General features: G+C 36.1%; 1 protein-coding gene across 2 annotated transcripts in view; it reads left to right on the top strand.

Moving 5' to 3' along the window:
• Positions 1-5,729: 5,729 nt before the first annotated feature.
• LOC113116636 (polypeptide N-acetylgalactosaminyltransferase 1) overlaps positions 5,730-26,386 on the top strand; it is a 90,573-nt gene continuing 69,916 nt past the window's right edge. Inside the window, exons 1-2 of one of the 2 annotated variants that reach the window (XM_026284893.1) lie at positions 5,730-6,097; positions 8,494-8,515. The gene's annotated coding sequence lies outside the window, so the exon portion shown is untranslated. The remainder of the gene's footprint in view (positions 6,098-8,493; positions 8,516-26,386) is intronic. The other variant, XM_026284892.1, reaches the window with a different exon arrangement.

Below are 26,386 nucleotides of genomic sequence, written 5' to 3'. Positions count from 1 at the left end.
AAGTCAATAGAAAGTACCTCTGATGTGTCTGAAACAAATGCACAAAAAGCAGAGAAAAGAAAGAAAGATAAAAGGAAGAAAAAAAGAGACAAATATAAAGTGTCAGGCAAGTTTTGACAAATAATATTATGCTTTTAATACAACTAGATATGGCACTGTTATTTTCCACAAAGATACATTATTGCATTACTAAAGCATAAGCAAAGTCAAACAAGTGCAATTAAAATATATTCATTTTAATCTATATTTGTTTATGCTTTAGCGACTTAAAAAATAATATTATAATTAACATAAAATAGAGTGAAGAACCTGAATTTTATTGTAGAAAAACATTAACACTAAGAATTATGATGAATCAAATCATTCTTTGGAAGATGTTTACAGCTGCCAAGCACATAGGGCAAGGGTCATGTTGATGTTGCCATTTAGTATTTTTCTCAAGCCAGGAAATGAGAGTGTGTTTTTTCCAAGGTACAGAAATAATCTCACTACAGGATGTCAACATTATGGAGCAGTTTATATCTAAGTGAAGCAAAACAAAGTGGTAAAGGCAGGATGATGTGTGACATTATGTAAAGTTATATAAACAATATAAAGTAAGCTAATCACTTTAATGAAAGGGTAAACATATTGACCAAAATTTTCCATTAGCTGACCCACATCACAACATGAAACTAACCTTAACTGTAAATATTAGCAGTGGTCTCAAATGGTTCTTAAATGCACCAAAAAACACAGGTCTTCTCTGATGGGGTACGCAGGAAGGCAATAACAATGCTACATAAAAAAATGCAATGGCCATATACTTACATAGTTAGGAAAGCAAAATTAAGATTTTAAAATGTTTTTTTTTTATTGATGTCAAGGGCTGTGCATATGATAAACACATTTTTTTTGCAAATTCACCTATAACTTGATAATATACTGAATACAGTATTTGGACCAGAGTTTGATTGATGTGTTATCACACTTCTGGTGTTGTTCATGCAAAATATAAAACAACACAGTTGACAAGGATTAACACAATTGACAATGTTGTCAATTTAGTGTCAATTTATGCTCCCACGGAGTGTTGTTGATAAAAATAAATATTCACAAACTATTGTCTTTACAAAGAAATGACATAGGAATTGCCTAAAACCATGGACAACAATTTATAAACTTAACTGATTTTATGGAAATTTTTAGTTTTGTTAATTTGGCATTGATTGCATTTATCTCATTTATGTATCTTTTTTAACATACAATGAATGAGGTAGTATACCTGTATATAGTCCATAGGGACATTGAGTTATTTTATGTAACCTGTGCCCGCAACTGCTTTAGGTTGAAAAACAACATTTGAGGGGAAACTGTGTACCAGGGATGGGCAGTTTTTGAGAGTTACCAGGCATCTACAATGAGATGTGCACGTGTTATGATGTGATGTGCACTAAGCAACACGATTGGCTCAAAGGTCCTAGTCTGTCCTTCAATGTATCTTTTTGCATTCTATAAAAAGTGGGCTGTAAGTCTGTGTGTTATCTCTTTGCACACAGACTCAGAAGCTGTGTGTAAACCAGATCATTCTCTGCAGAGAATTAAATCAATACAAAAACAAAACTCTGTTTGGTTTTTCATTCTCAGTCTCTACAAATTGTTATTGAATTAGAATTTCCACAACACTGATCTAATCACAGCCACACTTTCTATCAACTTCGTATCCATAATATTATATTCCCATTTCTCAAGTGTTAAAAAGCATTCACAATTCCTCATGATTGACATAAACCTATATAATATTATAAATATATAATATTATGATTTGGCATACATCTATTTCTGCTTAGTCATGACTGGTAAAGTATTATGATGTTATTGTATAAGTCCTTACAACTTGAAGTGTCATGATGTATTATAAAACTTCATTTACCTTTATAATAATATAAATATATATTTATTAACGTTATAATATATGTAAGGGTTAATGTACATCCAGCCGGTTGTTATTGCAGAATAATCCACGACAGGGTGATCAGGAACCCGATGCGTAGCGGAGGGGACTTGTATCACCCTGATGAGGGTTATTCTGCGATAACAACTGGCTGGATGTACATTATCCCACTCATTACATGGGTACTTGCCACATGAGTAAATAATTAAACACAGAATATTGATTTTATTTTAAACATTTTAACGCAACGCTTCCGTGAACACAGCAGTTGCAAGCGGTGCGTTCAAACTAGGTGGACTTTTAAGGGAAATGGTCAAACTACTTATTACACATTTCACCACATAAATAAGTAGTTTGTTAGTTATCTTCTAATCCATTACAGCATACAAAACAATCGTAGCAAAATGGCAACAGCTGTATTTTTTATGAAACGAGAGCGAGTCCGCAATACTAGGATGACATAATAAAATAATTGTACACCATTTGTAATCAAGTTTTTATATTTTATTAGCTAAACAAACGCAAAGCTCCCACCAAGAAAAACTGTTCCTAGCAAGAATACAGCGCTAACTTCAATTACCCGGATGAGCCGGTGTTATCAGATTTTACCGGTTGTTAACATACCTCGCAATGTTGCGACTGACCATTCAGAATCAAGTACTCCCATTATAAAGCCCTAAATTCATATTTTCAAATCAGTAAGACAGATAACCGCAAAAATTAATTTAGCACATTAAGGGGATATATCAACCACCTAATTTATTTATCCAAAAAATAATACTGGTTTTCTGACTTTTTGGCTGACATGAAATGTACCACTAAATATAGAATGAAAACGAAAGTGTTGAGTTTCCTCATCGGCCTAGGACTAGGTCATTTGAGTCATTTTGCATTTTATTGGGCCAATGCAGTTCATAAATCAGAATTATATCATGAATATACAGTATCATGAATAAAGCTGGATAACCATCATATACATGTGCATCTCAAAGAATTAGAATGTCATGCAAAAGTTCATTTATTTCAGTAATTCAACTCCAATTGTGAAACTCATGTATTAAATAAATTCAATACACATAGACTGAAGTAGTTTAAGTCTTTGGTTCTTTTCATTGTGATGATTTTGGCTCACATTTAAAGAGTAACTAAACCCTAAACCAACTTTTTTTCAATGGGGCTTTATTAGTGTTGTTCATTGTTTCGAGTAACTTTTTTGACATTTGAGTATAAAGTGTTTTAATTCTACAAAATATGGTGTAAAAACGTCTGAGTGCTGCCCTCTTCAGGTTGAACGGTGGCTACCGCAGTTGATTTTTCCTATTGGATATTGTGGTCGCAAGTGACGTAAGCGGTGGCAGATGACGAAAGCAGTTTCCAGCTCACCACGCCCCTTGGTACGAGCTACCACGCCCTTGGCAGTATAAAACCATCTTGTTCCGTCAAAATCACTGTAGTGAGTCAGGAGTTGGAGTTGCAAATATTGATAATGACCAGGATAGACTATTATAGCATCTATTTAGCATAGAAATTATATAGTTATTTAGATCTTCAAGTTAGCATAGATTTATCTGTATTTAGTACACAGTGGACAGGATGGTACGGAGGTGTGTTGCTAGTTGCAACAGCCCTGCTGGACTGCATAGTTTACCAGCAGACTTTAAAATTAGGCGCCAGTGGTTGCATGCACTAGGCTTGGAAGACCGCAAGTTCCCGCCTAGAGCTGCAGTGTGCAAACTGCATTTTACGCGGGATTGCTTCTCCAACGCAACGGAGGTGGAAATGGGCTTCCCCACACAGCTCGCGCAGAAAAGCGATGCGATGCGGGAGTTAAAACCGCAGTTTGAGCCAGTGGCTCGAATTGATATGAACAGACACCTCGACATCCTCCACTTCAGGTGAAAGTAGGGGAGAAAAGTCCTCTACTTCAAATGATCGCTCTGTTGCAAGGCTACTTGCTTCATTACAGTCACTCTCCATTTTAGCGTCTCTGACAACAGCTGTCAATCAATCCGTCACTGCGAGTCTCAGGTTCATGCCGCACTCGCTCAGCCCTGCCCTCGGTTCATCCCCTCTATCTCCGCTGTGATCTGCCCACTTTTCAGCATTTTTCAAATATTGTCAGTGGGTGGAGTCAGGCTCTGACCAGGGGTTTAGTTACCCTTTAACAAAAACCCACCAACAAATTTGAATATGGTGACATGCCAATCAGCTAATCAACTCAAAACAGCTGCAAAGGTTTCCTGAGTTTTTAAAATGGTCTCTCAGTTTGGTTCACAGGGCTACACAATCATGGGGAAGACTGCTGAACTGACAGTTGTCCAGAAGACAATCATTGACACACTTCACAAGGCGGGTAAGCCACAAACATTCAATGCCAAAGAAGCCTGCTGTTCACAGAGTGCTGTATCCAAGCATGTTAACAGAAAGTTGAGTGGAAGAAAAAATTGTGGAAGAAAAAGTTGCAGAACCGAGATAACCGCATCTTTATGAGGACTGTCAAGCAAAATTGATTCAAGAATTTGAGTGAACTTCACAAGGAATGAACTGAGGCTGGGGTCAAGGCATCAAGAGCCACCACACACAGACGTGTCAAGGAATATGCGGAACCATATACACAATGTCAGAGGTGTCTTATATGGGCTAAGGAGAAGAAGAACTGGACTGTTGCCCAGTGGTCCAAAGTCCTCTTTTCAGATGAGAGCAAGTTTTGTATTTCACTTGGAAACCAAGGTCCTAGAGTTTGGAGGAAGGGTGGAGAATCTCATAGCACAAGCTGCTTGAAGTCCAGTGTTTCCACAGTCTGTGATGATTTGGGGTGCAATGTCATCTGCTGGTGTCGGTCCATTGTGTATGTGTGTTTTTTTTTAAACCAAAGTCGCTGCACCCATTTAACAAGAAATTTTGGAGCACTTCAGTATCTTCAAAAAGCTGGTCAGCAGAAGGAAGCATTATTTAATTTTCCAGCATGATTTGGCACCTCTCCACACTGCCAAAAGCACCAAAAGTTGGTTAAATGACCATGGTGTTGATGTGCTTGACTCGCCAGCAAACTCACCAGACCTGAACCCCACAGATAATCTATGGAGTATTGTCAAGAGGAAAATGAGAAACAGACCAAAAAAAAAAAAAAAAATGCAGATGAGCTGAAGGCCACTGTCAAAGAAAAATGGGCTTCCATACCACCTCAGCAGTGCCACAAACTGATCACCTCCATGCCACGCCGAATTGAGCCAGTAATTAAAGCAAAAGGAGCCCCTACCAAGTATTGAGTACATGTACAGTAAATTAACATATTTTCCAGAAGGCCAACAATTCACAAATTTTTTTCTTCTTCTAAGTATTCTAAATTGTTGAGATTAGTGGGTTTTTGTTAAATGTAACATTTTGTCAAAATTATCACAAATAAAAAGAACTAAAGACTTAAACTACTTCAGTCTGTGTGCACTGAATACACAAGTTTCACAATTTAAGTTAATTTACTGAAATAAATGAACTTTTCTACGAGATTCTAAATTATTGAGATGTATTTACTATAAAAACTGGAAAAAAACTGTAAGAACAACAGCATCTGTGAGGTGTGCATTGGTTTGGTTAGCAAATAAATAAAGCTATCTCACTTTCAGAAGAGAAGAGAGCTTTTTTCTTCAATGTTATTATATTTATTTAATCAGACAGATGTCTGAGAATAATATTTTCACTGTCCACCCATGGCTCACCCACTTTTGTGCAACTGAAGCTATTAATGCATTGACAGTTCTCTTCCGGGTTCACAGAGTGGGCTGGTCTCTTCAGATGCTCCGTCTCCGTTAGACCGAGTAGCGGCGCTCACTCAGTGCTTTCAGGCGGAGCGCTGCGCTCATCCCGCGGACAGACTGTTCTCGATCTTCGGCCAATTTACCCCATAATTACCAGCGAAAAGGCCGCCCCGCGCCCACTAAACTAACGGGTTAACATCCCCCTTCTGAGCGAGACAGCAGAATTAGAGAAAAGCGCTGTATTTCAGGCCAGCTCTCCGCTTGATCATGTTTGGGATTAATATCTGAGGTACTACGATCTGAAGATCACATATTTTCCAGCGCGTGGAGCCTTAGATCTGCACCGGGACGAAGAGAAAGGACTCAGCGGTCTCTCCTATCGTCCAGTGTGCTGTCGAAACGAGAGAAGGTAAAATCATTTAAATCCTACAGCTTACATATAACCCGCATAATTATCATCGACGCCCGGTTACTTGGGCTCTTCTGTAGCAGACTGCTTTTCTGGTGTCACTGTTAAGCAGAAAGACACACAAGAGGTTAAACATCAGCAGTGTTTCAATACAAAAAAAAATACAGGAATTTATTTCATGTAACTTAATTAGTAGTAAATTGTCTGCTTTATAGGTACAATAAAATCTGACTAACGTTACTAGTTAAAAATGTTATGGCAGTTGGGCTAACGTTATATATTACTGTTTAATAAACAGGTAGGCTACTAATATTCCGTTGTCATTAAGAAAACTAGAACAGATATTAGTAACCCTTAAAAACAGTCAGTTGTAATTAATACATTAGTACTAAACATTTAGAATTTAGAAATCTAGTCAGAAATAAATGGGTTTTATCTGAACGACAGATTCCCATAGAATTCAGTCGCTTTGTTTTGTTCCAATTTGTTACAGGAAAGATTGGAGTAAGTTACTCTTCATTTTGAGATAGTGACTAGTAACAAAGGAATAAGTACTGATAACTAATTAACATGTACTAGTAGTGATTTATTCATACTAGTCATCAATTGAATAAGTAGTTGGATGAAGTATGTAATGACTAGCTAAGAGTGAAGTAAAAAAATATTTGCAAAAAAAAAAAAATTCCCATTACAATGAAAAAGCCAACTTTCACTGTTGGATTTCTTGAAATGGCTTAAATTGCTGTAAGTACTTCACTGTTCAGATTGACATTTCTGTTCAGACATTTGCTCTTTTGACGGCTGCTCCAGTGTGTAGGAAGAGTCAGAGAGGTAGGCTAACGTTAAAAAGAGTTGATCTCGGAGCTGATCCTCAGTGAGGTGCTTCAATGCTACTGCCGTCGATTTCAGTAATGGGAAACTTTGACTCCCTGATGCCTTGTTTTTGTGTTTGAATTATAATTCTGCTGTGCTTATTACTGAATAGCACTTGTCTGGTAAAAGAGCTGTTTTATGGTTCAATGGCTCTGAGGAGCCCATTGATGACATGAAAGGCGAAATCGAGCATGCTTTTGTCAAACGCCCCATGTTGTCATCTTCACGTATTGTGTTGCATGCTGCTGAAGCACTACTAAATAAGTTGTCAGTCATGCTTACAGCCAACGACACCCCTCAAACTGCTGGCAGATCGGGCAGCGTCCAGTCCTTTAAATCTGATTACATTTGGAGCTCTGTGGTGTGGCCGACGTTATAGATCGAGCGGATGATTGATCATCAAGACAGACGGTGCACTTATGTCTCAGTAATCACTGGAAGGACCATTAGAAGATGAGAGCTTGGAGATGGCAGGCGGCGAGCCCCTAGAGTCACAGATGAAGCTGTACAAGCAGAGGGTGCAGGAACGGATCTGTCATGTTTTCTCACAGAGGAGAGAACGAGCTATCCATTATTTATCTGCTGCTGCTTTCACTGGCCTTCCTCTCGGCTCTAAACAGCACACGGGCTATGTGGATTTTGGACAGACCCCCGGCTACATGTGTGCTTCAGTTGGGGGAATTGATAGTCCCAGTGTGTGAGGGGGTAAAGCGTAGCCTGAGGGCATCGAATGGTAGCTGAGCTTGGAGAATACGTTAAACTATAAAGGGTAGAAGCAAAGCGTTGCTTTGAGACTGCAATATATCTCTAGCCTGTGCAGTATTGTTTTGATATTTCTTTGGTAAATTATTCATAGCATCAACATTTTGTGTGTCAGGCAGATTTTTATTTAATATATATCTATATGTTATATATCTATATCTATATCTATATATATATATATATATATATATATATATTAATTTTACAGTTACTGTAACTCCAAAAAAATAAATAAAAAAAGTAGAATAAGTAGAAAAATAAAATGAAAAGAGACCCGAGATGTAAATTTGAAATGGTTGTAGAGCGACATAAACTATAGTGGGAAAAGATATAAAAATAAAATGCAAAAAAAGTAATAAAGAACCATTTAAATAAAAATAAAAGACCCAGTTAAAATAATAACACTAGCTTTTACTAAAAGGAGGATATTTTCATGCAGTTGAAAAAAATAATAAAAAAAGCTTTTACTAAAAAATAATAGTAAAAGCTTTTGGAATTACAGTAACTGTAAAATTAATATATAATGAATGGATAACATAATGAGCGATCTTAATGGTGAAAAAGAATTCATATTTAAATCGACTTCTGCAGCTTAATATTTACAGATACTAGTCCATATCGCGATTTGATTTAAGTGCAATGTCCTACTTTTGATTCATTAATTCAAAATTTGACAAATTCCATGACATTCCGCAGTAAAGTGTGAATTCCGTTTTTATGACTGGATTCCATAATTCCATCTGTGTTCTTCTCCATTGCAGAAACCATAGTGCCCTAATATTGGTGAGTAGAATTATTAGCATGTTCTGTATGTGTCTATATAAGGGAAGTGCGGAGCATGATGATATTTGATCTCAGTGGTTTTATTTATTTATTTATTTTTTCACCAAAATGGTGTATTTACCAACATTCTTTAAAAGTATCTTCAATGTTCTAGAAAAGATGGCATAAGGCTGAATAAATGCTAAGAGAATTTTTACTTTTGGGTGCACGATCTCTTGAAGTTCCAGCCATATGTTTGTCTAACAGAAGCAGCTGGGCTGTCATTAGATTCGCTCCAGACTCTTATTGCTGTGGAGAAGCAGATCTCCAGCTCATGGTCCACCAGCTAACAAATTCACCATCATGCTCTCTAAGATTTGTCATTCGATTAGGGGAAATATCTGCAGGAAATGTTGACAGGCTTTTTTTAGCCAATGTTGCACTGTTCGATGCTGATCTGAAATGAAATTAGGGCTCATTAGGACTGATTTGATCTGTGGCCCATCGGCCGACGTCACATGTTCTTTACGTTAAGCCGTTTAACAAATAGCACGACATCATCTTCAAGCTGCCATTTTGAATCCCCACATCTCGAAATGCATTTGAAACATATTTGGCATCGTTGACATTAACAAGATTATTTCTTCTCATAGCGGGCTGGAGGACGATTAATCACAGGAGATCCCCTTCTCCACGTATTGGGATCCTACTTTGATTTCCCTTGCTATCATATATTCTCTCTCTTTCTCTTTCCCTCCTCCTCTGTTTCATTCAGCTCTGAGATTCTTTCTCTCGCCTTAGTCATATTTAGCAATGCATCATTTTGCCTTAGAGGCATATAAGGACCTAAATGCAATATCATAATTTTCTGATCTGTGTCAGTTGAGAGACCGTGATCTTAACTTATTTTCTGTGATGACCAAATTATTATAGGCAAGTATTGTGGTAGTAAAACTCATTTGAACCTCCTTCAGTAGCAAAACACAATATATATCTGGAAATGGTTCAATAAAGCATCTGGCAGAACACCGGGATTAGACTGGAGTAATGAGTTAGTTATCCACTTGTTTCCGTCTCCTAATGAAGTCAGAGACATTAAACTATATTAAGTGGCGGATGGTATAATGGCTCAGGATGTAAAGTGACTGGCTTTAGATCGGATAACAGAGGCACAAAGGAAACAGGCAGATTACATCGTGATAAAGAGACATGGGCTGAACAGAACTATAGAAACTGGGAGGTTGGTTGAGTTTCAGACGCGTGCACCGAGGGGAACAGAAACTGGGATGGAGGTTGGGTTACACCGTTGAAGAGAGAGCTGCGTTGTGTGAATGTGAGTGGAGGTAAAGAGGGGATGTAACACTGAGATGGGGGCGATTCTTGGATTTCAGTTTTACAGGAGCTTAGCTTCTCGCTTGAGCTGATGTGAAAAAATCTTAGAGGTTGCGATTTTGAATCTTACTTGACATTTAAAAAAAGATGAATCCGAAAATACAGAAAAAAAAAATGTTAGAGATGCACAAAGTATCCGCACCATATTGCTATTTTTAAAACAATGAAATGTATTGATATCGCACCATATTGAATATACATTATGGTTGTTCAAAAGTCACTTTTGCTTATAAAGGATGCATTGATTATATTATTAGTTTTAAAAATGCAGTAAAATCACTGGATTATTTGGCCTATGACCCAGTCCATCACTGAGCGAAGGATAGTTCTAGGTTAAAAACTTGAAAGTTGAGCATGCTGCAGTAATGAAGGGTTAGACAGTGAGATGACAGGTGACCTCATTCTGTGCCTTATGACATCATTGAAATGTCTTCTGGCGTGCAGATTTGGAGGAAAAACTGCAAGTGGGTGTCAATGTGCTGGATGCCCTGCTGTTAGCGTGTGGTTTGACACTGCTTGTGGCCTTCTCCAAGTACAGATAGTGTTTTATGGAAATAGGTCATCTTTAGCCAAAAGGGATCAGAGACAGACTTGTCTAAAGGAACAGCGTTGAGTTGAACCTGTTAACATCAATGCAAAACAGTGCCACTAATGGACAGGCCAGCTCAAGTTTGTTATGCTCCAGTATTTAGAAAAAGTCTTTCAGGGCTAATTAAATCTTTAACCCTTTTAACCCATTAGCGGTGCAGAGGTCTTTTCATGACTAGCCGTACCTTTTATGCTAGCAAACGGTTTTCTTCTTTTGCAATAGTTGGGTGGTCACAACAGAGTTATTATTGTTAACTAAAACTAAAGCCATAAAAACATTTTTCTATTTGAAATAAAATAAACAATAACTGAAATATATTAACAAAAGCATTTAATTAATAATAAAAGATGAAAATGGAAAAAAACTCATTTAAAATATTTAATATTAAAAACTTTAGTATCTCAGTGTTTCTAAACACTCTATCACAACGGGGAAGGAAAGACTCTTTACTTTCTGTTATTTGTTGTCCTAACCGTCTCCACAGACGTCATTCTGCAATGCTAAGTCCTCATTTTCAGCGTATTGAGCTTGTATCACTTCTCAGTCGATGAGAAACCAAGCCTAGCAGTGTTTATGTTTATGAAGCTGGTCTCCAGAGTTTATGAAACAGGCAGTATGCACCTAATTTACAGCTACATAGCATGATACAGTTTTTCTACACCAAAAACAAAAATGATGTGTGATGCTGCACAGTCAAACACAGCCAATCTGAATGATTTTCTATGTTTTCTTTTATATTTAAATAAATGCATAAATCATTTATTCAAATAATCAAAATTATAAAATATTATCTTACTGCATCTCCCCATATAATTCATGTACATTGTATGTCTGTAAATCATATTTCATACAGAATGGGGCAAATATTTTCATATTCTGATTCGCTCTAACTCCGTTTACTTGCAAACTGTTACCGTCGTCAGATTATTTGCTAAATGTTGTTTAGCTTTGCTTTAGGGGATAGAACAGCTTGCTTGCCCAGGCTCAGCCACTGTTGTCCTAACCGTCTCCACAGACCTCATTCTGCAATGCTAAGTCCTCATTTTCAGCGTATTGAGCTTGTATCACTTCTCAGTCGATGGGAAACCAAGCCTAACAGTGTTCATGTTTATGTAGCTGGTCTCCAGAGTTTATGAAACAGGCAGTTTGCACCTAATTTACAGCTACATAGCATGATACAGTGGCTTGGAAGGAAGGATATAGGCATGGGCGCCATGGGGGGGGGGGGATGCATTTGGCCCCTATATCCTCAGTAATGGAATATATATATATTTTTTTGCCCCCCCCTGACTTGAGAGTCAAAAGTCATCCATGGATGTACTGTAGGTATGTGAAGATCCCTGAAGAATTTAGATTGAAAAATAATGTTGCAATATGAACATTTTGTTGTGTATAATCTAGGGATATGCCGGTATCAAATTTTCCTGTTGCGTTTAATTGATAATGCTTTATACGGTATAAGGTATACGGTATTATCACGGTATTGAAATTTTGTTTTAAAAAAGTGGTCATAATACAGTATAACAGGCCTGCTTGTATGTTCTTATAACAAAAATAATTAAACATTTAAAACAATAAAGCAATACAGAAAAATATATGAGTTAAATGTTTTACACATTAAAGTGCAGAAGAACTTTGCTTTCGTGTCCAGACGCTCTATCAGATACCACGAGAAAACAACAAAAGGTGCTGATATACACTCACAATGTGATATAATACTACCAAAAAAAATTATAATCCTAACCTTTAACTCCATACCGAAATCCTAGATAGCCAGATAATGAAAATATCAATTTAAATAAATATAAAAATGATTTGAGTTTGGGACGCTGTGAGCATGGAGACTGTAGTGTATACTCTAAGTCTGAAAATGTTTAGCTTAAATATTTAATATGAATAAACAGTGCTCATAAAGGGCTGCTGAGTTAGTATTCTCAAGTGAAGCGAGTTGAGGCTTGGACCCGGAAATAGTGCTTCTTACGTTACCACTTAACACCCAAATAAAATCCCCACTGAAACGTAATCTTTAAAAATATTATTTAATAAAAATTTAGCGGATCTCGGAATTACTATCCATTATTTATACTATACATTATAATGATGTGATGCCTAAATTAACTTAGTTTTTTTATGATTAATTTAAACATAAAGTAATTTTAATATATGCCAATTATCTGTAATTTAGTAACGAAGTGAAAAGTATAGGTTGGCAATCTATAGTGTTTGCTAGATGTTGCTCTCCTTGCTAATGTAGACATTGTAACAGCCAGTGGGTATTCACTTGAACTCTCACATTGTAAACAACTGAACTCAATGTAAATAAGTGATTCATTCTGTGGACAGAGTCCAGAAATCCTGGACCTTCGATGCGCTTGAACTGAACTGCAGGCCTTAAACAGTCATGGGAGCTAACGTGAACTTACAGTCACACTGTCATTCATTATAACAGGATAAGAGTGTTCTAGTGTTGTTGTGTTTTACTCACTTCCCATTTACAAGTTGTTACAAATTTAAATAACAGTTTGTTTTTCATGGCGCTTAGTGAGCCAGTGTGGTTTACCATCTAGACCGCTGATCTTCTTGATCTTGATTTACTGATGTATGAAACAGCAATAAAGTAATTCAGTAATTGAACATATGTTACATTTGTTTTTTGAATGCATAGTCTAAATAAAACCATTAATAAAGTTGCATTAAAATTTTTTCTGTTTTAATTTTCCTTTTTAATTGTTAAATTAGAACAATATTAATCAAAAAGCTTGTCTAATTAATTCAAATCATGAAACCTAAACAATTTAACAGCAATTTACTAAAAGGTTAACAAAAATTACATTTTAAGGCCTTATAAAATTCAGTTTTAGTTTTACCATGTGTTTTCTATTAATTTTCTGTATTTCATTTTAATAATCAAAAGCATGTCAAATTTATTGATTTTTATAAAAAAATCAATTTGTTATTTTATTTATTTTTTTTTTCTTAAATACTGTTTATTTACATTTACATTTTCTAAATAAATAATTTTTCTGGTATATATTTCTTTAAATAATGTTTTAATAGCAATTTGTTTTGTTATTATTAGTAGTAATACTATCATTACATTAAGTAATATATTTCTGTCACAGTTTCTTCAAGTTAAACCAAACTTTTATTTTGATGGGTTGCTGTGAAGACCTTTAAGTTTGGTTTGTATATGATATGATGACAATTTTTCTCAAAAGAAATGATAAAATGCTCATGATGTGATGCTCAGGGACATAGTATTTTTAGTTGCCAGTCACCACCAGCATTTTTTTTTATCATATTTTGTTACATGAATGTGTAAACAGTGAATATATAAAAAGAAAGAAGAGAACATCTGTTGTTTTTTTACATGCTGCTGAATGTTTAGTGATCATACTAGCTTTCTTGTTCATAAGTAACAAACATGAATTCCTGGAATAACTTCTCAGTGGCGGATAAACGTAATCAGTGACAGAAAATGTTGTCAATGGGTAGGAAGGAGTTCTTATTAAAGGTCCCATGACGTGGATTATTTTCTTTTTTAAATGCTTTTTTTTAATGTTTCCTGAGGTGTACTTATATTGTTCGTATGATTTTTACAATTAAAATTCAGAAATAAAAAGCATTGTTATATCCTGATTGTAGCTTGAATGCTCTGTTTGTAGGGGCGTGTCTGCTGTGAGACTCAGAGTAAACGGCAGCTGTTGTGATTGGCTGACATTCGAAATGCGTATTACATGTGGAACCCCTCTCAAATTACTTAAAAATAATTTTTTTACTATTACAGCTGTTGAGATTACCGAATCGTGGAAGTGTTGATTATAGCATTCTTTTTTCGATCTTTTCCCATCACATGAAAGGCTGCAGACAGAGTCTGTTTATCGCGTGAATGCAGTGATCTCGTCATTGCAAGAGGTTTTCTCTTACAAAATGCTTTCACCGCAACTAACAGCAAACACAATATCGATGAATACAGTAAGAGCATAACAGCATAATTAATTAGTTTGCAGATATACTCGCGGTGTGTGATTGACAGCTCTGAACAAAATAAAGGGAGCGTTCTTTGATCGCTCTCTGTAGTTAAATCACAATTTAAATTACAGATTTGTTTCATGCTACTAAGAGAAACAACGTGAAGTTGTTCGTTTAGTCACTGGCTTTATTCATGATGCATAAACAGTATTAAATGATTTAGAAAGAAAGTCTGTGTGAACTTGAATAATTAGCTACACATCAGAAATCACAGATCAAGCATTAATGAACACTGTTACTCACTGTTTGTGGCGGTGCTGTCGAATCCATATCGTAAAAGTCTGTTTGTAACGTCTGTGCTGACATTGCGACTGAATTAAATGTAAATGTTTGGGAGGGCAAAGTTTTTTTTTCTCAAAAGCAGCCACCCAGAGCTTGGTTTACACCTATTGAAATTTCTAGCCACTGGGGGACCACAGGCTAGGGGAACTCATATTAATGTAAAACTCATAAAGTGAAAATTGAATGTCATGGGAATTTTGTTAATTGATGTTATGACTGCGAATGTCGAGAAATAATCAACACTTCTGATTTGTCATAATTAGAGCAGTCTCTCGTAAATTCACCCACACTGTCTCTCCTTCGCTGTTTTCATTGGAGCTGGAGTGAAGACAGCTTGTACCTTTCTTTAGAGAAGATACATTCTCTCGTTTCGCAACACATTTGGTTGCGTGTGTGTGTGTCTCGCTGCTTTGGTGCTGGCAGACGTGACTTGTCCATAGCGCTCGCATCTGTGGCTGTGCCACCCTGAAGTGTTTACTCACACTGTGCTCTTGATTGATTTTTCTCTCTCTCTCTGTCCTCATGCAGTCGCCCTCTGTGTCTCAAAAAGAGAGAGAAGGCCTGTGTAGTGATATCATCAGGGTTTTGCAGGGTGCTTTCTTCAAATGGCTTCAGATAAATCGTTTTTATGTTCCCTCACTTTCTGCTGCTTTGTCTAATGACGACACTGTAATGTAGTTCAGTTCAATCAAGCACATTAAAACTCTCACAGACATTAAACTGTGTTATCTTTGCTTTGTGTCTTTTGTTACATTAGTGTACTCGTCTGTTTGAGCAAACTGTCCAGCTAGCAGAGAGCGGGGGGAAATGCGTCACCTCCTAAATCTAGCACACCAAAAGTACAAAGTATTTTTAGACACATGATCATATAGTTTCAGGAATCTACATATATTTTAAGACAGACTTTTTATGTTTTTGTTTTCTATCGCAACATCTAATTTCTGTGTGGCGTTTATGTCAAAGAAAAATATTTTAAAATAATTAATTTGAAAAATACATGAGCCATAAAAGGAAGTATTTTGCCCAAAATATTAGCAGCTTAACTTGTAGCGATGCTAAGCTTTGCCTTCAAATGCAGAGAGAATATTATTAAAAATATCATTACTATTTCTAAAGGTTGAAAATTGTGACCTTACATTAAAATATTTTGATTATTAAAACATTTTCTTGCTGGTTTATGGAAATGTGAATGAGATAATGCTTTGGTAAATCATTAAAAAAATGTTAATTGCTTCAAATATTCTGCAAAGATTTTGTCTGTGGACTTTTTTCTTATTTCGGTTGGAAGCAGAAACTCCTGAAAATATATTCAGGCATATTAGTTTTACCACTATCTCATTTCTCCTTGCCCAGAGGATAATGTTTTAAGAAGTGGCAAAGCTTACCCACTCCCCTGCTTACTTTATTAGCACAGCTTCTCCTCTCCTGCAAGTTATCGTCATGCTTCAGACTGTGCTGCATGTTTGCACTATGCTCTCACAGTAAACTTTACGCTCCATCCCTCCGTCCAGACCTCAGTCAGCCACAGATGAAGAGCTCCCCACAGACCAGTGATAAGGGGATGGGCCTCAGCGGTGCAGAGCTGTGGGTGTGCTGCTGTTTGTGTGGATGTCTCACTTCAGCTTTTTGTGTCTGCAGTGGAGCAGGTTCATGTGAAATGTCAAGCAGGCAATTCCAAGAGCTGAACATGAATAGTGAGTGAAAACTGAAAAAAGAGAAGTTTTGCCACCCCCACCCCCCCCACTTTTTCGGACTATTCATCTTGAATGTAAATGTGTTTTGTCTCATTCCGTTGGCATTTTTTACTTGCCACCATGAAATAAAAATGGACTTTACTTTCTTCAAGGAAAATAATTTTTTTTGCAGGATTAATCAGCGCATGTTGTTTAAAAAAATATTTGTCTACATAATTTTTCATCAAAATGTAATAACATGCTCCACTTCTGAAATGACTTTGGCTGGTGTCCCAAATCCCTCTTACTTTTTCAATAACAATACACTGACAATTTCATTCAGATGCTGATAAGCCAATATTACAATTCTATTAGGGCACGTTCACACAGCAGCAGAATACGGTTGTCAGTCTTGTATTTGAGTCTTTAATATGGTTCTGTTCACTTACAGTTCAGCCAGTTTTGCGAGTGACAACCGCATTTTGTAACCAAAATCACAGCCGTACGTTTTCAGGATTTGCAACCTCTTTCTCAGAAAACGGAACTGGTGTTTATTATACGTTAGAGGTTTTCATGTGTGGTTTAGTGATTTACAGAGATACAGATATGATCTGTGTGTCATCTGAAGGTTTTAGTTTTCGCCATCGTCGGCTTTGTGTTATATGCGTGATTTAGATACTCCGCTTTCTACTCAGATTTAAATCAGCTGTTGATTATTTAAGATTTGATTAGTGAACACATGGCTAGATTGGACTCTGGTCGTGACTTTTTCAGTTTTAAAGATGTCGTTATCTTTTAAAGATGTTATATTACTTTGGTCACTATCACTCTGGTTTCTGGTAAGTAATTCAATCTTGACTCCAGTTGCACATTTATAGAGACACTTTTCGAGATGCTACTAGGAGCTGCTGTGGGAACAGAATATTTTGAAACACACTTTTAGATCAATGCGGTTGTCAATTCCAAAAAAGGACACTGTGAGCATAGCCTTATTTTGTCTAAATTAATTAAATATAAGCTAAAAAACTAAAAAAACTAAACATCAACTGTTTTGTATGCTGCATGTCAATTTCGGCATCACAACATTAAGTAAGGAAAATGGATATTTCTTTTTAGAATGTCTAAAGTTTACATTACGTTGTTAAATTGCTAGTGTTGTTAAATAAAGACGAGTAATAAACATGTAAAAAAGAAATTAGCATGAACAGTCACCTTCTACTGAGCATCTGTACTTTTCAGATTCTTTTATGGAATTTTAAAAGCCACACTCCACAATGCAATAATTTCCTTTGATCAAATCAAAATCAAGTCCATTTTTTATACGGAAGTTATTCCGGCTGTTCATGTTGACCTCAAACATAATCTTCACTAAATGTATTGTTTATATGTATCTTCATATTTTCAAGCAGTTTTTCTGCAATGGCAACATGATTGCATGGTATTGCTTTAACTGGGTATGACAATATTTACACAACTATCAATACTTTTTGAACAATTACCAAGCAAGCAATGCTTAAGTTTGTTCAGTCTGTGGTGTAAAAAGGTTGCATTAGGAATTAAAGAAAGAAACACTTAACCAAAACATGGTAAGATCCCTAATTTTTTTCTTTCTTTTTTTTTAAAATCAGTTTCACTTGTAGTCTACAGAATGAAGAATTTTTGGGTATAATATTTCACAGTTCGCTGAATTTTGCTATACTCACTTACATAAATATGAACTTTCTGAAGCTTCAATTTTGGAGAAATGAACTTTGAATGGAGCGAAAGAAACATTGGTAACACTTTATTTTAAGGTGTCCTTGTTAAATTAAATGTACTTACTATTATAATATCAGTAAATTATGCATAATTACATGCAAGTAACCCTTAGCCAAACCCTAAGCCTAACCCTAACCATGTAGTTAATTAACATTATCCAGTACCTAAATGTATAAAAAGACTATAACAGGGACACCTTCAAATAAAGTGTAACCAGAACCTTTCATGTTTCAATAAAATATCTTAATCTGTGTTTTGAAGATGAACGAAAGTCTTATGGGTGTGGAACCACATGAGGGAACATGTAAAAAAGAAATTAGCATGAACAGTCACCTTCTACTGAGCATCTGTACTTTTCAGATTCTTTTATGGAATTTTAAAAGCCACACTCCACAATGCAATAATTTCCTTTGATCAAATCAAAATCAAGTCCATTTTTTATACGGAAGTTATTCCGGCTGTTCATGTTGACCTCAAACATAATCTTCACTAAATGTATTGTTTATATGTATCTTCATATTTTCAAGCAGTTTTTCTGCAATGGCAACATGATTGCATGGTATTGCTTTTAACTGGGTATTAGCAGCGCCCATCAGTCTAACTAGAGCGGGTATAAAGTCATAATGCTTGAGGGCTGATAGAAGAACAATCTTTGAGCAGACACTGCTGTTGCTGTTTGTTGCTTGGACTCATCCCAATGATGGCTGCTCAAATCCCGAGCCCACTTCTGTAACATTGAGTCACATGGTGTCAGGGGTTTAGCAAAACACTTTGAAGTGCATGCTAGATAGAGTCAGGGATAGGTCTGACCTTTGGATCTGTGCAGAGGTAATTTCCCTCCTACTTTGTCTCCATAGCAACTCACCTCCTGATGAGGTCATCTCATGCCCTTATGCACATGCTTGTTCATGTCTCTCCCCTGAGTCTCATCTTACAGTGAGTCGGGAGAATAATTCCAAATGCCAGGCGAGATTTGTTTTGGAGTGCTTGCTTTCTTGTTAACATTTTGCCCATGTCTCAGTGCAGAAACACAAACTGGCCATGAAGGCCCGAGTGTCTCTGCTGTTGCACAGGCAGTGAGTCCGCCTCTTCTCCAAGTACTCTCATCTGATTTCGGAAGGAGTTTGACTCCTTGGTGATATGCCTGTGTTTAGTCAACGGTCTAAAGTACCTAACTAGTTTTAAGCTCTTTGGAGTGGCTTTTTTTGCGATTTCTCATCTCCCTGTGTTGAAGAGTTAAAGACTAATCCAGTCATCACTGGCAATTCATTCATCCAAATGTGGCGTTGTCAGAAATCATTATCAATGTTCAGTGTTTCCTGCACGCGAAAACAAACACAGTGGGAGTCGTGATGTCTGATTTGTGAACAAGTGAATATTATGAACAGAATCTTTTTAATAATTCAGTCAATATATAATAGGGTGAGTAATTAATGACAGAATTAAACATTTTGGGTGAACTATTCCTTTAACCTGTGAGAACAAACTTTATTGCTGGTTGTGCAAGTTTGAACGTGCTTGCGTGAGAGGTAAAAACAAGCCTTGTATTCAGACTCCTTCAACATTTCTCACACTATCACAGTTTATTTTCTATAGTTTAGAAATTGGTAATAAAATATGACAAGAACTCAGAGTTAAACTGAACAAATTAATCTTGATAATGTTAGATAACTTTGATATGTAATGGAATCAACCAAAACTTCAGAAAACTCTCTGTATGACAATATTTACACAACTATCAATACTTTTTGAACAATTACCAAGCAAGCAATGCTTAAGTTTGTTCAGTCTGTGGTGTAAAAAGGTTGCATTAGCAATTAAAGAAAGAAACACTTAACCAAAACATGGTAAGATCCCTAATTTTTTTCTTTCTTTTTTTTTTAATCAGTTTCACTTGTAGTCTACAGAATGAAGAATTTTTGGGTATAATATTTCACAGTTCGCTGTATTTTGCTATACTCACATAAATATGAACTTTCAATTTTGGAGAAATGAACTTTGAATGGAGCGAAAGAAACATTGGTAACACTTTATTTTAAGGTGTCCTTGTTAAATTAAATGTACTTACTATTATAATATCAGTAAATTATGCATAATTACATGCAAGTAACCCTTAGCCAAACCCTAAGCCTAACCCTAACCATGTAGTTAATTAACATTATCCAGTACCTAAATGTATAAAAAGACTATAACAGGGACACCTTCTAATAAAGTGTAACCAGAACCTTTCATGTTTCAATAAAATATCTTAATCTGTGTTTTGAAGATGAACGAAAGTCTTATGGGTGTGGAACCACATGAGGGTAGGTAATTGATGTTAGAACTATTATTTTTAAGTATTTTCTATCCATTTAAAAGTAAGAAGCTGTGAATGTAGGAGCTCGGTGTACTGAATCACTTCTGAGCAACCATTTTTACTGAGTCAAATTGTCAAATAAAAAATGTATTTGACTTATAAATGTTTTGTTGTAGGAGCCAAATGGCTCCCTAGTAATTTTCTTTTTGCCTGGAGCGCTGGTGTGAGGTTTTTGCTCAGAATTAAGTAATTATGTTTATTAAAAATAAAGTCTTAGCGAGCATTAATTATAAAAGCTCAGCAGCATGCTTTGAAAATTGATTGTATTGTGTGGGAAACTTTTGGTCTAAAGAGAAATGAACATGTCTGCTATTAAGGAATCAGTAAGAAGCCACTCATCTTCATTTGTGGACGGACATCCCACGAACATACACCCATTCTCCATGAGATTATGAAGCTATCTCAGGATCATTTGAGATGAACTTGCGGTGATGTGAGGCTCAAAGAGGATTAGTGAAAGACACAGACACCTAAAATAGAGATATTGTGTATGTATGTGTGTGCTTTACACACTTGGCCGATTGGTCGCAGCCCGGTCACAAAAGCCACAGGAGACCAGCAAGGATTTACGGGAGTCCAGCGGATCAACCCGCAACATCTCTGCACAATTCCCTCTCTCATCCTGCACTCATCTCTCCATCTCTCTCTTCATCCTCCCTCCCGTTGGTCCTCTCATCCAGTGCACAGGCCCACAGGATTAGACTGGATTTAAGAACACACTGTATGAGGAGATGACTCTGAACCGGCCTGGTGCGCCACAGACGGAGAGAGATTGCCACATCTCGTCTCTATGGGCGCTGCTCAGTTCAGTTCTGTTTTGTCAGTGGTTCTGCTTCCTTGAGCCCATTAGTTGTACAGTTTAAGCTCTAAAGCTAATGCTATTAGCGTGGATCTGCCCAGCAGTCAGTTAGTCATTCATTTATCACCATATCTGGCAGGTTTGTCTCCTGATGTCTGAAAAATTAGTTTAATTTTTCATTAAATCAATAAACTAAAGTGAGTTTGAGTTATTTTTTTAATTGTGAGTAGCCTGTAAGGCATTAAATTAAAGAAATATATAATATTTTGTTCTGCTGTACAACATAAATGTAAAATATTAAAGGACGCATTAAATATAAGTTATAAATCGGTAATTGGCTAATCACTTTTTTTTATTTTATCGGTATTGTCTGATATTGTATATTTAATAATGCATGGTAATTTCCTTTCTTTTTTACTTTTAGATCACCTTTGCCCAATGGCTTAAATGGCTTAAATTTTAAATGGCTTAAAATTAATATTTAAAAACACTAATAATTGAATAACCGCTAAATGTTATCAAATCTCAAAGAATATTTGTTTTTTATATTTTACATAGTAATGTTAAAATTAGGGCTGTAAGTATCGACTATTTTAGTAATCGAGTATTCTACCAAAAATTTGATCGATTAATTGAGTAATAGGATAAAATGTGTTTTTGCTTAATTTAAGGGTTAGTTCGCCCAATTTGCAAAATTATGTAATTAATAACTTACCCTCATGTTGTTCCAAACCCATAAGACCTCCGTTTATTTTTGAAACACAGTTTAAGATATTTTAGATTTAGTCCGAGAGCTCTCAGTCCCTCCATTGAAGCTGTAAAGTAGTCCATGTGACATCAGAGGGTCAGTTAGAATTTTTTGAAGCATCAAAAATACATTTTGTATTTGGAGGGACCGCACGTTCAAATTGGACGTTAATACGCACACATACGCACAAACACACACCAAGACTGTTTGGTGATACAAGAGTTTATTGTATTTATTGATCAGAGAGTGAATGAAAGAACGAAATAACCTGACGTGAGATTTCAAAAAAATTAAAAGAGGCTTCGAGGCAGAGGAATTTGCCTCGATCATTTTTTGTAATCGCGTTACTCGAGTTACTCGAGGAATCGTTTCAGCTCTAGTTAAAATGCTTAAATTTACTGCATGCTTGATGTTTTATTTAGACATTTTACTTTCCATCGATTTTCCAAATGCTTTGTTTCATATATTAATACAGAATAGTAAAAACTAATAATTTAGCTGTTAATTATTTACTTAAATATTTTTGTTCAGTTGAATAAAAATGCAATACAACAAGATGAATAAAATTTTTCACCTTTTAAAAAAAAGTTTAATAAAAAAAAAAAAAAAAAAAAAAAAAATTGCTCATCTTGCTCACTCCCTTCATGGGTCCAAAACAAACAAAAAAATAACTGGAGGAAGACCTTTGACAGTTGTTTACTACTGGTCACGATGACATCACATCCTGTGCACCAGCTGTGTTTCCTGGGCAGATAGCAGTAGTATCCGTCTGTCGAGAGTTAGGAATACACATAAGGCATTAAACATGTCCATTTTGTGCATGTGCCAATAATACCAATTGGTGAGTTGAGAAAGATAAAACCAAAAAGTGTTAAATGTTGTTTACAGAGACATTTCGTCATTTTGTCGATGAATAATTTGGAAAGGAGGATGTTTTTACTTGTGCGTGCATGACAATAGACCATATGGGGATTTCCATATCAGACAGGATGCACTGGGACAGTAAGGAAGCTCTCCAAAAAAGCTCATCAAATGCACAGTTGGAGGATCTCACCTCAGCAGTCAGTAGACGTAATCAGAGCTTAGTGAGATAACTGCAGCGTCAGAAATGCAACAGCATTCTGTATGTGTGTTCAAAGCCTCTGTTTTCTCTCAATGACATTATCTTCAGCCTCTTGATAGCCAGTATCAGCTCCTTACAGCTGTATACACACAGTGTAAGCATTGTGTTTGAGAGAGACGTTGAGCTGAAGAATGCTCTTGTTTGTGTGCGTCTGTGCTCCAATGAGTTTAAATATTAATGTTATGAATCATGTCTAATATATCTTTGAGTGCACCACCGCGTCAGCTCATTTTATTGCTGCGGTCACGCATGCATTAAGGAGACGGGATATATTTACATGTATTTGCGTGCATGTGTGCGCTTGTGCCAACTTTAAGCCGGTAGAAATCGCTGTCTGCCTTGGGCCTGAGTGGCCTGAGCTCCACAGACTTAATCTGCCAGACGCAGAGAACTAGGTCAGCTGCCGGGCACCGTGTGCACGTCAGTTACCGCACAATAAATAGAATATTGATGAAGCTCTAAATCATAATTGAGAGGCCTTTATAACGAGTGAGCTGGAATGATTGCTAACCGGCTGATTCGATCTGAAGCCAATAGCTTAATTAGTTTCATTCATATGGCCCGACTGTTCCACTTTCCCCATTAAGGTCATCTGATTTGTCCAGCTCAACTTGGAGGACGCGTGTAGCTGCTGGGTTTTAGCATGTTTTTTTGAATCACAGATATTAAAAGAAATAATTGAGCGTGTCGTTTGAATCCTGCTCTGAATGATGATTTGTTTCCCTTTTGTGGAACCCTAAGGAGAATTTTTAGCAGAATGTGTTTTCCATACATGTGAGAGTCAATGACATAAGAGTGTCCACAATGAAGAAAAGGAAAAATCTTAAGCAAAATCTAATTTAAAGCACATTTAGGGTATCTAGAATATCTGATAGAATGGTTTCATGTTAAAAAAAAAAAACATTTCCAAGAAAAGATTCCATTTAACGACTCTAAAATGATGTTGTGTAATCATAAGTTAAAAGTAATTGTATATTTTCATTAAACCAATTAAGGGTACACATTACACATACTTAATTATTTTTTATATTTTAAATATTGTTATTCCTAAATATATTAATAAAATATAATATTTAAAAATCTGTATTAAATATATTGTTCTCCAAGGTAAAAATCATAGCCTATATCATGCATTATTAAATCATATCATTTACATTTCTGAAGAGTTACACCGCATTACATTTTAGAACCTAAACGAAACTTTTCTTGTTATAAAGGTCAAGTTATTTGACATTTTAAGTGACTTGTTGACCTTCATGAGTGTTTGTGGTGCTCCCCCTATGATATAAATTTCAGATTTTTCCCTTTTTTTTCTTGTTGCGTTTCTGCATGTGGAATGGACAACATGACTTGTTGGTCGCACACATTACTTGATGATTTGGTGGAGTTTTTTTTTTTTTTTTTTTTTACTAAAAGTTTGAACCAAACCCTTCTTATAATGAATTTTTCTTCTCTTTATTTTGAATTAAAAAGAATTGTTGTATTACCTTGACATTTTTTACTTAATTCTTGCTTTAAAAAATAAAAGTTAACTGTATTCAGTGTTTATTCATTGCACGTATTTTTGAATAAATGAATAGTTTTAGACAAAAGAATTTGTGCCAAGTCACTGACCCGTCTCTCTTTGTGTTTAACAGAGAAACATTCTGGTTTGAAATGACATAATGAGAATGCTAATGCACTTTTCCTTTAAAACAATCAGACATTTAATGACCACAGTGTTTAATTAGAACTTACATCTGTTTTTGGGGATTTTTTTCTCAACTGATGTCTGCATGTGGAGGGAGAGAATTTGTGTTAATTCTGATCATTCAGTCTGTCTCTCTCTCTCTCTCTCCGTCGGGGCTCTGATTTGCATGATTGGTTGGTCTTCTCGGCTCAACGGCTTTGCTGCATTCCTTAGTCTGACCCCCTGAGAGCCAGGCTCAGGAAAAAGGGATGGAATTTCTCTGTTGTGTCCCTCTATTTTGCCTAGCTGTCTTTGTTTCCTGTTTTCTTTCTACAATAAATGCAGACATTATGGTAATTCATGAGAACAAGTGGTTGTTGGTTGAATGCAGGTGGACTAAATTCCCACATTACTCTAGTTCTGTTTTTAGTAGGCCAGTTCCTCTCATAGTAGGACTGTGTTTTTGTGCAAGTTTTGTTTATGAGTGAAAGTACTTCTTGAATTGGAAAAATTAGGTGAAGTAGGCTAGATCAGGTCATTCACATGTCCTTTATGCTTTAAAGAAAGACTGAAATAAATGTAGCGTTTTGAGACATCAGCATGCTCAGTAAGCAGCAAAAGTGTATTGTGGACATTAATCTAACTGGCTGTTATAGACTTTACAGCCTTTGGCTGACCCCTAGTTTTTAGATATATTTTCTTATGGGTGCATACAAGTCTGATTTGGCAGAGTGACTCAGCAAAGCGAATGTTGTCGGTAATTGAAGCCGCAGGGTCGTGTGGTGAAATGGCAGTGGAATTGAGACATGCCCCTCATTCCTGTAATTCTCATTAAGAGTACTGAGGCAAAGAGGAAGTCTGTTAAGCGTGTGCTGGGGACGGAGGGGGGTCTGTTGATGTGCTACAGGTGCGCGGCATAAGCTCAGATGCTAATTATAACTGGTGGTGACGCTGGCAGTGAGTTGCTATGAATACAGCAGGGTGTGCCTGTCTTGTTCCTCACCAAAGGGATCCGGTGTGTGTACTACAGATGGAGAAACTCTTTAGAGGAAAAGAGCTGTTTGGACTCTAATGAAAGACCTGTTTAACTGCATGGAATGGCTTTAATTAGCAGTCATTATTGAGTAGGTTTGAATTAAATTACTTTTTTATAGATCAAAAAAAGTATGTGACCTTTGTTGGTTGCAGTCATGCATCATGTGACTTTTTTTTTTTAATATTAGTAAGCAGTAATACAGTTTGTTGTTTATATATATATATATACATATATATATATATTATATATATATATAAACACCTTAGATATCAACATATTGTGTGTTTTCTTTCCATGCCATTGAACTTACTATCATTTGGTAACAGTTTAGAAATAGGTAACACCTATTAGTTGCTTATGAGCATGCATATTACTAGAATATCAGCCATGTATTAGTGTTAATTAAGAACATATTAATGCCTTATTCAACTTGAC

This window comes from Carassius auratus, chromosome 16 (genome assembly GCF_003368295.1).
Source record: "Carassius auratus strain Wakin chromosome 16, ASM336829v1, whole genome shotgun sequence".
NCBI classification, from domain to species: Eukaryota; Metazoa; Chordata; class Actinopteri; order Cypriniformes; family Cyprinidae; genus Carassius; species Carassius auratus.
Note: the sequence above shows the minus strand (reverse complement) of the source record. Positions and strands in the feature narration are given on the sequence as shown.